Here is a 9,276-nt window from a genome sequence, read left to right on the forward strand (position 1 = left end):
TGGAGAGAGATTCCTATCATGGAATATATCTGAGATAATATAATCAGAAATGGGACTGGCTCATGGAGGTGAAGATGAAAATATTTCTAGCAATCTCTTCAAATAGGCCATTATCTTTAAATTCTCTTCTCATTCAAATATACAAATAGAGTTGTACAATATTGCTTTCTGGTCTAATAGTAAGTCTTTTTATGCATATGTACTGCGCTTAGTTGCTCAGTCATGTCTGACTCTTTGCAACCCCATAGACTGTAGCCCACCAGGCTCCTCTGTCCAGGGGTTCTCCAGGCAAGAATACTGGAGTGGGTTGCCATTTCCTTTTCCAGGGATCTTCCCAACCCAGGGATCGAACCCAAGTCTCCTGCAGTGCAGGTGAATTCTTTACCTTCTGAGCCACCAGAAAAGCTCTTTTATGCATATGAACAAGCTTAATTTAGGCAACATTTACCTCTGGAGGTCATTTGCTTCCTTTGGAATGTGTATGAAAATCTCTCTCTCCCTTCTTTTCTCTCTTCCCTCTCTCCCTGGCTCTTTTTCCTTCTTCCTTCCTCTCTCCCTTCTTTTTGTCCTTCCTTCTTTGTTTTTTACAAGACATTTCATCATGAGTCTCTAGTGTTTCTCCAAGTCTTGTGAGCAAAGGTATTGACTATCTTTGGTTGGATTATCTTTCCAAAGATATGAAAGATTCTCTGAGCTAGAGAGATATCAATAGAATCCTCAAAACCCCAAAAGCAAAGAGAACAAAGAACAACTTAAAAAAAACAGAACAGAATATACAAGGACAACAACAAAAAGTGTAATGTATGTGTAACAGAAATATCAGAGGAGAAGAAACTGAAAAAGGAGAAGAAATATTTGCAACAATGACTGAGAATTCCCACAAATTAACCAGACACCAAAATGCAGACCCAGGAAGCTCGGAGGATATGCTTCTAAAAGCTTAGAAATAAGTAGGCTATTTAGTTTGGCTGACTTCTGATAGAAAAAAACTATGAAAAAATATTCACAGATCTTTTTTCTTGAGAGTTCCAGTTTGCAACAGATTAATTCTTAAATGTGTTAGGTAGCGGAAATGCCAACTTTCTCACTAATTTCAGGCTTTAACTCTGTAAAATAAATGTATGACTCCTAAAGTTACCATAGTTTTTCAAATGTTTGAAGTCAGCTATGATAATCTATCTCATCTCCTTCAGTCTTCTATTTGAAAGCAAATTTATCCATTTCTTTGATGAAATTTCTTTAACTGTCCTCATGTGAAATGGTTTTGATTCCAATCACCATCCTATAATTTCCTTTGAAAAAGATCCACTACAATAAGTGGCATGTATGAAATGCCACCAATTGTATACTTTTAAATGGTTAATTTTATGTTACATGAATTTCACTTCAAAGAAAGCTGAGCACAGAAGAATTGATGCTTTTGAACTGTGGTGTTGGAGAAGACTCTTGAGATTCCCTTGGACTGCAAGGAGATCCAACCAGTCCATCCTAAAGGAAATCAGTCCTGAATATTCATTGGGAGGACTGATGCTGAAGCTGAAACTCCAATACTTTGGCCACCTGATGCGAAGAGCTGACTCATTTGAAAAGACCCTGATGCTGGGAAAGATTGAGGGCAGGAGGAGAAGGGGACGACAGAGGATGAGATGGTTGGATGGCATCACTGGCTCAATGGACATGGGTTTGGGTGGACTCCAGGAGTTGGTGATGGACAGGGAGACCTGATGTGCTGCGGTTCATGGGGTCGCAAAAAGTTGGACATGACTGAGTGACTGAACTGAACTGAGTACTTGATTTTGATTTATGAAGAAGCCACAGTAATCAGAATAGAGTCGTACTGGTGAAACAATGGAGTCACTGATTAATGGAACAGAATAGAGTCAGAAAATAGATGCACTGATATATAGTCAATTGATTTTTGACAAAGGTGCAATGGCAGTTCAATGAAGAAAGGGTACTTTTTCCAACAAATGGTATTGGAATAACTGGATATCCATATTGAAAAATATCCTAATTTCACACCTTACACTAAAGTTAACTCAAGATAGATCATTGCTATAAACATGAAATTATCAAGATTTCAGAAGTATACATAGAAGAAAACCTTCTTGACCTTGGGTTTGGGAAACAGTTTTCAGAGACAACACCAAAGCATGATCTCTCAAAAAAATGGATAAACTGAACTTCATCAAAGTTAAAAAATATTTGCTCTGCGAAAGACATTATTAAGAGGATGATAAGAATAGACTGGAAGAAAACACTCGCAAATCATATATCTGACAAAATAATGTATCCAGAACTCACAAAACTTGATGGCAAGAAAACAAATACCCAGTGAAAAAATGGGCAAAAGACTTGAATGCAGATAGCAGATAAGTAAAAGATGCTCAACATCATTAGCCACTAGGGAAATGTATGTTAAAACTACAACACACTGATTAGAATGACTAAAGAAACAAAAAAACCAAACAAAAAAGTAAAACAAAAACAAAAGGCCCCTTAACACTACCAAGCACTAATAAGAATGTGCATAATTGGGACTCTCTTACATTACTGCTGGGAAATGCAAAACATCCCAGTTACCATGGAAAATAATTTGGCAATTACTTAAAGGAGATCAGTCCTGGGTGTTCATTGGAAGGACTGATGTTGAAGCTGAAACTCCAGTACTTTGGCTACCTGATGCGAAGAGCTGACTCATTTGAAAAGCCCCCAGTGCTGGGAAAGATTGAGGGCAGGAGGAGAAGGGGATGACAGAAGATGAGATGGTTGGATGGCCTCACCAACTCAATGGACATGGGTTTGGATGGACTCTGGGAGTTGGTGATGGACAGGGAGGCCTGGCATGCTGCGATTCATGGTGTCGCAAAGAGTCGGACATGACTGAGCAACTGAACTGAACTGAACTTATAATGTAAACATACATTTAGTATGACCCAACAATCCCTTTCCCATGTTTTTCCCTAGAGAAATGAAAACTTACATTCATGCAAAAAACTGTAAAAAAGGTTTACAGCAGGTTTATTCATAATCGCCAAGAAATGAACACAACCCAAGTGACTTTCAATGGGCCAATGCATAAACTATGGTACTTCCATCTATGCCACTGAGTCAGCCATTTGTTTAGATAGCATCACTGACTCAATGGCACAAAATACTGCTTAAGAATAAAAAGAACGAACTATTGATGCATACAACACAAATTAATCTCAAAGGCATTATATTAGTGAAAGAAGTTTCAGAACACTAGATGCTATATGATTGAATTTACTAATAAATGACATTATGGACAGGGCAGAACTATAGTGATAGAGAAGAAATCAGTGGTTGTTAGGGGCTAAGGGTCCAGGAAGGACTAGCCTGTGAAGGGGCAGCAGGAGGGAATTTTTTTAGAGGAATGAAATTATTTAGTATCTCAATTGGGGAGATGGTTACACAAGTCTATACTGGTCCCCAAACTCAAAGAATTTTACATAAAAAATACTCTCTCCCAGGTTTACACACACACATGCACATAATATATATGTATTCCTATTGACATGTATAAAAACACATATAGACATATATTTTTATTATACTGGTGGATTGTGGTTGGGTGTATGGATTTGTCGAAATTCATCAATATTTAATATGGGTACATTTAATTGTAAATTTTACCTGAACAAAACTGATTTAAAAAATGTGGCAACCAGACAGAAAAGAATTAACATAAGGCTTTGGGTAATAACTAATGGGTATTAGGTGGAACTGGATTGTTTTCTACCTTGCTATATACTCTATTGAGACCCATACATTTTATTAATAAAGTTTACAATCAATGATATTTACGGCACAGCCACAGTGTGCAAAGTACTGTGCTATGTGATATAAGAAATAGAGACGATTTCTGCTTTTTGAAATTTTCTCAAATAGACATAAAAGAAATAGCATGGATATGCATATGGAAATAGGACAAACAACACAAATTCCTGTCCTTTTCTACTTCTCTGAACAAAAGCAGCAATTATCGAGAAACACAAACTACTTTTTAAGGGGTTGTAATAGTTCAACCAAACAAAATTATTAATTGTATTTGGATAGTGTGATATTAAAGCAAGTAATGGAAAATGTTAGCTTGTGAGATTAACTGGTTTGAAAGAGCTTTTAAGCTATGAATCTCTTGGGGAAAATCTGAGATTCTGTTAATACAGACACTTTTAACTATGTTCAGCAAACATTGTTTACATTATTTGGGTTTTGGGTCCAAATAATAGCTGACATCGCCTCTTGTACCCAAAACACATGTTATGTGTGTTTCACTAAAAATATGTTTTGTGCAATCACTTGTGCACTGGGAAACAGATGCTGTGAACTGGAGCAAAGGGAACCTGCTGTGACTGTTGTCAGAGGAAGAGTGATTAGTGTCAGAATTCACCACAGGAACAAAAGGATGGGTAAACTCTTCTGCAGGATTTATTCTTAGGAAGAAGTTGTCTTCTTAGGAAGAAATTTTGATAACCATCTGTTTTGCATTAGGATATGTGTGAATCTTGAGATGTTGAACTTTTATACAACAAATACTGTTTTGTTTATTAAGGAATCAATTTGTAAACTTGCAAATTACTTTTTCTTTTGTAAACTTCTTTTTGAAGAATAAAATTGGTGAGTTTTCGATGAAGAAATGAAAAATACTTCACAGAAATTTTAAAACATTGAGATATAATTGACATGTAATATTGTATTCATCTTAGGTGAACAACATAATGATTTGATTTATGTGTATATTGTGAAATGATCACCACAGTAAGTCTATTGAACATCCATCACCATACAGTTACACATTTCTTTTTCTTATAAAGAGAACTTTTAAGATACACTGTTTTAGCAACTTTTAAATATACAATATGGTATTAGCTATAGTCTCCATTGTTGTTGTTGTTCAGTCATTAAGTCGTGTCCTACTCTTTGCGACCCCATGGGTTGCAATATGCCAGGCCTCCCTGTCCCTCACCATCCCAGAGTTTGTCCAGGTTCATGTCTATTGAATCAGTGATGCCATCCAACCATCTCATCCTCTGGTGCCCTCTTTCTTCTTTTGCCTTCAGTCTTTCCCAGCATCAGGGTCTTTTCCAATGAGTTGGCTGTTCGCATCAGTGGCCAAAGTATTGAAGCTTCAGTTTCAGCATCAGTCCTTCCAATGAGTATTCAGGGTTGATGCTGTACAACAATTACATTCTCAGAACTTATTTATCTTATAACTGCAAGTTTGTACCTTTTGACCACTGTCATCCATTTTGTCCACCCATCAACTGCCCCCCTACTTTGATAACCATCAATCTGTTCTCTGAGCTTTTGTTTTTTTTAGATTCCACATATAAATGAGATTATACTGTATTTGCCTTTCTCTGTTTGAGTTCTTTTACTTAGCATAAAGCTTGCAAATCTATTCACGTTATTGCAAATGGCAGGATTTCCTTCTTTTTTATGGTTGAATAATATTCCAATGTGAAATATATTTATATAATATATATATAAAACATTTTCTTTATTCATTTACCTGTTGAAGGACATTTAGGCTGTTTTTATGTCTTGGCTATTGCAAATAATGCTGAAACGTACATAGCAGTGCAGATATATTTGAGATAATGATTTTATTTCCTTTGGACCAATACCCAGGATTGGAACTGTTGGATCATATGGTGGTCTTACTTTTAAGTTTTTGAGGAAACTCCATACTAGACTCCATAGTGGCTGTGCTGATTTATAGTACCACCAACAGTGCACAAGTTTCCCCATTTTTCTATAGCCATATCAGCATTTTTTAGCTCTTATCTTTTGGATAATGGTAGAAATTTTAATAATAAAAATCATAACTCTCCTATGAAGAAATATTTTTAATAAATTGATCTATGACTTATCTGCCATTTTACTTTACATAAATAATATAAATTACTTAAGTTACAATCATCACCTAGATGTCAAACTAACAAAATATCCAGCTTCACAATAAAAGTGAGACTAGAATTTCTTTTTTCAAAAAAAAAATATTTATTTATGGTTGCATTGGGTTTTCTTTGCTGTTCCCGGGCTTTTCACTAGTTGTGGTGAGCCAGGCCTACCCTTGGTTGCAGTTCACAGGCTTCTCATTGCAGTGACTTCTCTTGTTGCAGAACACGGGCTCTAGATGCATGGGCTTCGGTAATAGCACCCGTAGCTCAGTAGTTGTGGCACATGGGCTTAATTGTCTCTCAGCATGTGGGATCTTCCTGGACCAGGGATTGAAAATGTGTCCCCTCCATTGGTAGGCAGATTCTTAACCACTGTACCATCAAGGAAATCCAGGACCATAGTTTCTTAAATGATTTGTTCAAAGTCACTAAGTCAGTTTGTAGAACTGGTACAAAACCTCAGAAGTCTAGCTGTCCAATTTGCTTCCCCCCTACTTAGCATATTACAATGACTCTATGCAATACATATATATATATGGACACAAAACTCACTTGGAATCTCATGTCACACAGTTACTATCAAACATATATAATGCCTTATCCTTATCCTGAGTATCGACTTTGTAATTATAATTTGCATGTGATCAAACTCAGTGGACATGAGTTTGAGCAAGCTCTGAGAGATGGTGAAAGGCAGGGAAGCCTGGTGTGCTGCAGTCCATGGGGTTGTAAAGAGTTGGACACGACTGAGTGACTGAACAACAAGCTATTTTCCACATTTTTTGGTAATAGGTATTGGATAGGAGAATGTATTTATTGCTACGTGATGATTATAAGATTTAGCAAATAAATTTTATCCTTCTGGGCTTTGAAGTGGGTCCTTGTGAATAAAGAGTTTTCTTCTCTCTGCTCCTCACCTGGGTCTACTATAAGAAGCAGGTACTCCAGCTGGTTTCAGATATGTGGTCATAAGAATCATGGTTCCCAGGTAGATTCCATAGACTTGAATCCCTGGGACTATGAATATATTACCTTACATGGTAAGGTCCATATTAAAATGTACCGAAATTAAGCATTACTTAAATATTTTAAATCTTGATGCACTCACATACTTTGGTCTAAAATGGCTTCTTTTGATCCAAAATCTTGTATTCCCTAAGGATAATACAGCTTAGCTTAATGCTATTTATATGTTGAATTTAGGACTATAGCAATTTATCCCACTGGAAGAGACATTAAATAGATATTGGAAAGCTGTACAAAGTTCTGAGAAAGACCTCCAAGATACATTATGAGTTCTATGGAAATCTAGAAATGATTTGTGAAATCTTGGCTAGGTTGTGAGTATATGTATCTAAACTTTCCTAATCCTTTTTTAACTCTTGTGGGTTGCTTTTGCCAAAAATTGCAAAGTAAGAATTGTTTATATTAGAGCTATAACTGAATATGGACTAAGGAGCTTTCTAAAAATGTAGTTTCAAATAGAATATTTGGGATTATAGGAGTGATTCCAGGGAGGAGGGGAAATAGGTTAGAAATGATATAAGAAAAGTGGGGAGGTAAAGAAAGCATGGAGTATCAGGAAAGCAGGGAGCACCCTGACTGGTTACAGAGTTTATATTGGGAGAAATGGAAGTCAATAATGGTGTCCCTTAGATTGTTATTTAGGGTTCAGTGCAGGGGACAGAAACCATCCTAGATAGTGGAAGCAGTAAGGAATTTAATACAGGGAGTGGAGTTAGGTGCTTACAAAAGTTTTATTTTTAAATTTACTTATTTTAATTGGAGGCTAATTACTTTACAATATTGTAGTGGTTTTCCCCATACATTGACATGAATCAGCCATGGGTGTACATGTGCTCCCCATCTTGAACCCCCCTCCCACCTCCCTCTCCATCCCATCCCTCTGGGTCATCCCTGTGCACCAGCCGTGAGCACCCTGTCTCATGCATCGAATCTGGACTGGCAATCTGTTTCGCATATGATAATATACATGTTTCAATGCTATTTGCTCAGATCATCCCACCCTCGCCTTCTCCCACAGAGTTCAAAAGACTGTTCTATACATCTGTGTCTCTTTTGCTGTCTCACATATAGGGTTATCAGTACCATCTTTCTAAATTCCATATATATATGCGTTAGTATACTGTATTGGTGTTTTTCTTTCTGACTTACTTCACTCTGTATAATAGGCTCCAGTTTCATCCACCTCATTAGAACTGATTCAAATGTGTTCTTTTTAATGGCTGAGTAATATTTCATTGTGTATATGTACCACAGCTTTCTTATCCATTCATCTGCTGATGGATATCTAGGTTGCTTCCATGTCCTGGCTATTATAAACAGTGCTGCGATGAACATTGGGGTACACGTGTCTCTTTCAGTTCTGGTTTCCTCGGTGTGTATGCCCAGCAATGGGATTGCTGGGGTCATATGGTAGTTCTATTTCCAGTTTTTTGAGGAATCTCCACACTGTTCTCCATAGTGGCTGTACTAGTTTGCAATCCCACCAACAGTGTAAGAGGGTTCCCTTTACTCCACACCCTCTCCAGCATTTATTGCTTGTAGTCTTTTGGATAGCAGCCATTCTGATGGTGAGATGGTACCTCATTGTGGTTTTGATTTGCATTTCTCTGATAATGAGTGATGTTGAGCATCTTTTCATGTATTTGTTAGCCATCTGTACGTCTTCTTTGGAGAAATGTCTGTTTAGTTCTTTGGCCCATTTTTTTGATTGGGTTATTTATTTTTCTGCAATTGAGCTGCAGGAGTTGCTTGTATATTTTTGAGATTAATTCTTTGTCAGTTGCTTAGTTTGCTATTATTTTCTCCCATTCTGAAGGCTGTCTTTTCACCTTGCTTATAGTTTCCTTCATTGTGCAAAAGATTTTAAGCTTAATCATGTCCCATTTGTTTATTTTTGCTTTTATTCCCATTACTCTTGGAAGTGGGTCATAGAGGATCCTGCTGTGATATATGTCAGAGAGTGTTTTGCCTATGTTTTCCTCTAGGAGTTTTATAGTTTCTGGTCTTATGTTTAGATCTTTAATCCATTTTGAGTTTATTTTTGTGTATGGTATTAGAAAGTGTTCTAGTTTCATTCTTTTACAGTGGCTTCATTCTTTTACAAGTGGTTGACCAGTTTTCCCAGCATCACTTGTTAAAGAGACTGTCTTTTTTCCATTGTATATTCTTGCCTCCTTTGTCCAAGATAAGGTGTCCGTAGGTGTGTGGATTTATCTCTGGGCTTTCTATTTTGTTCCATTGATCTATAGTTCTGTCTTTGTGCCAGTACCATACTGTCTTGATGACTGTGGCTTTGTAGTAGAGACTGAAGTCAGGCAGGTTC

This window comes from Giraffa tippelskirchi, chromosome 4, assembly GCF_054371585.1.
Source record: "Giraffa tippelskirchi isolate mGirTip1 chromosome 4, T2T-mGirTip1v1.2.pri, whole genome shotgun sequence".
Classification (NCBI taxonomy): Eukaryota; Metazoa; Chordata; class Mammalia; order Artiodactyla; family Giraffidae; genus Giraffa; species Giraffa tippelskirchi.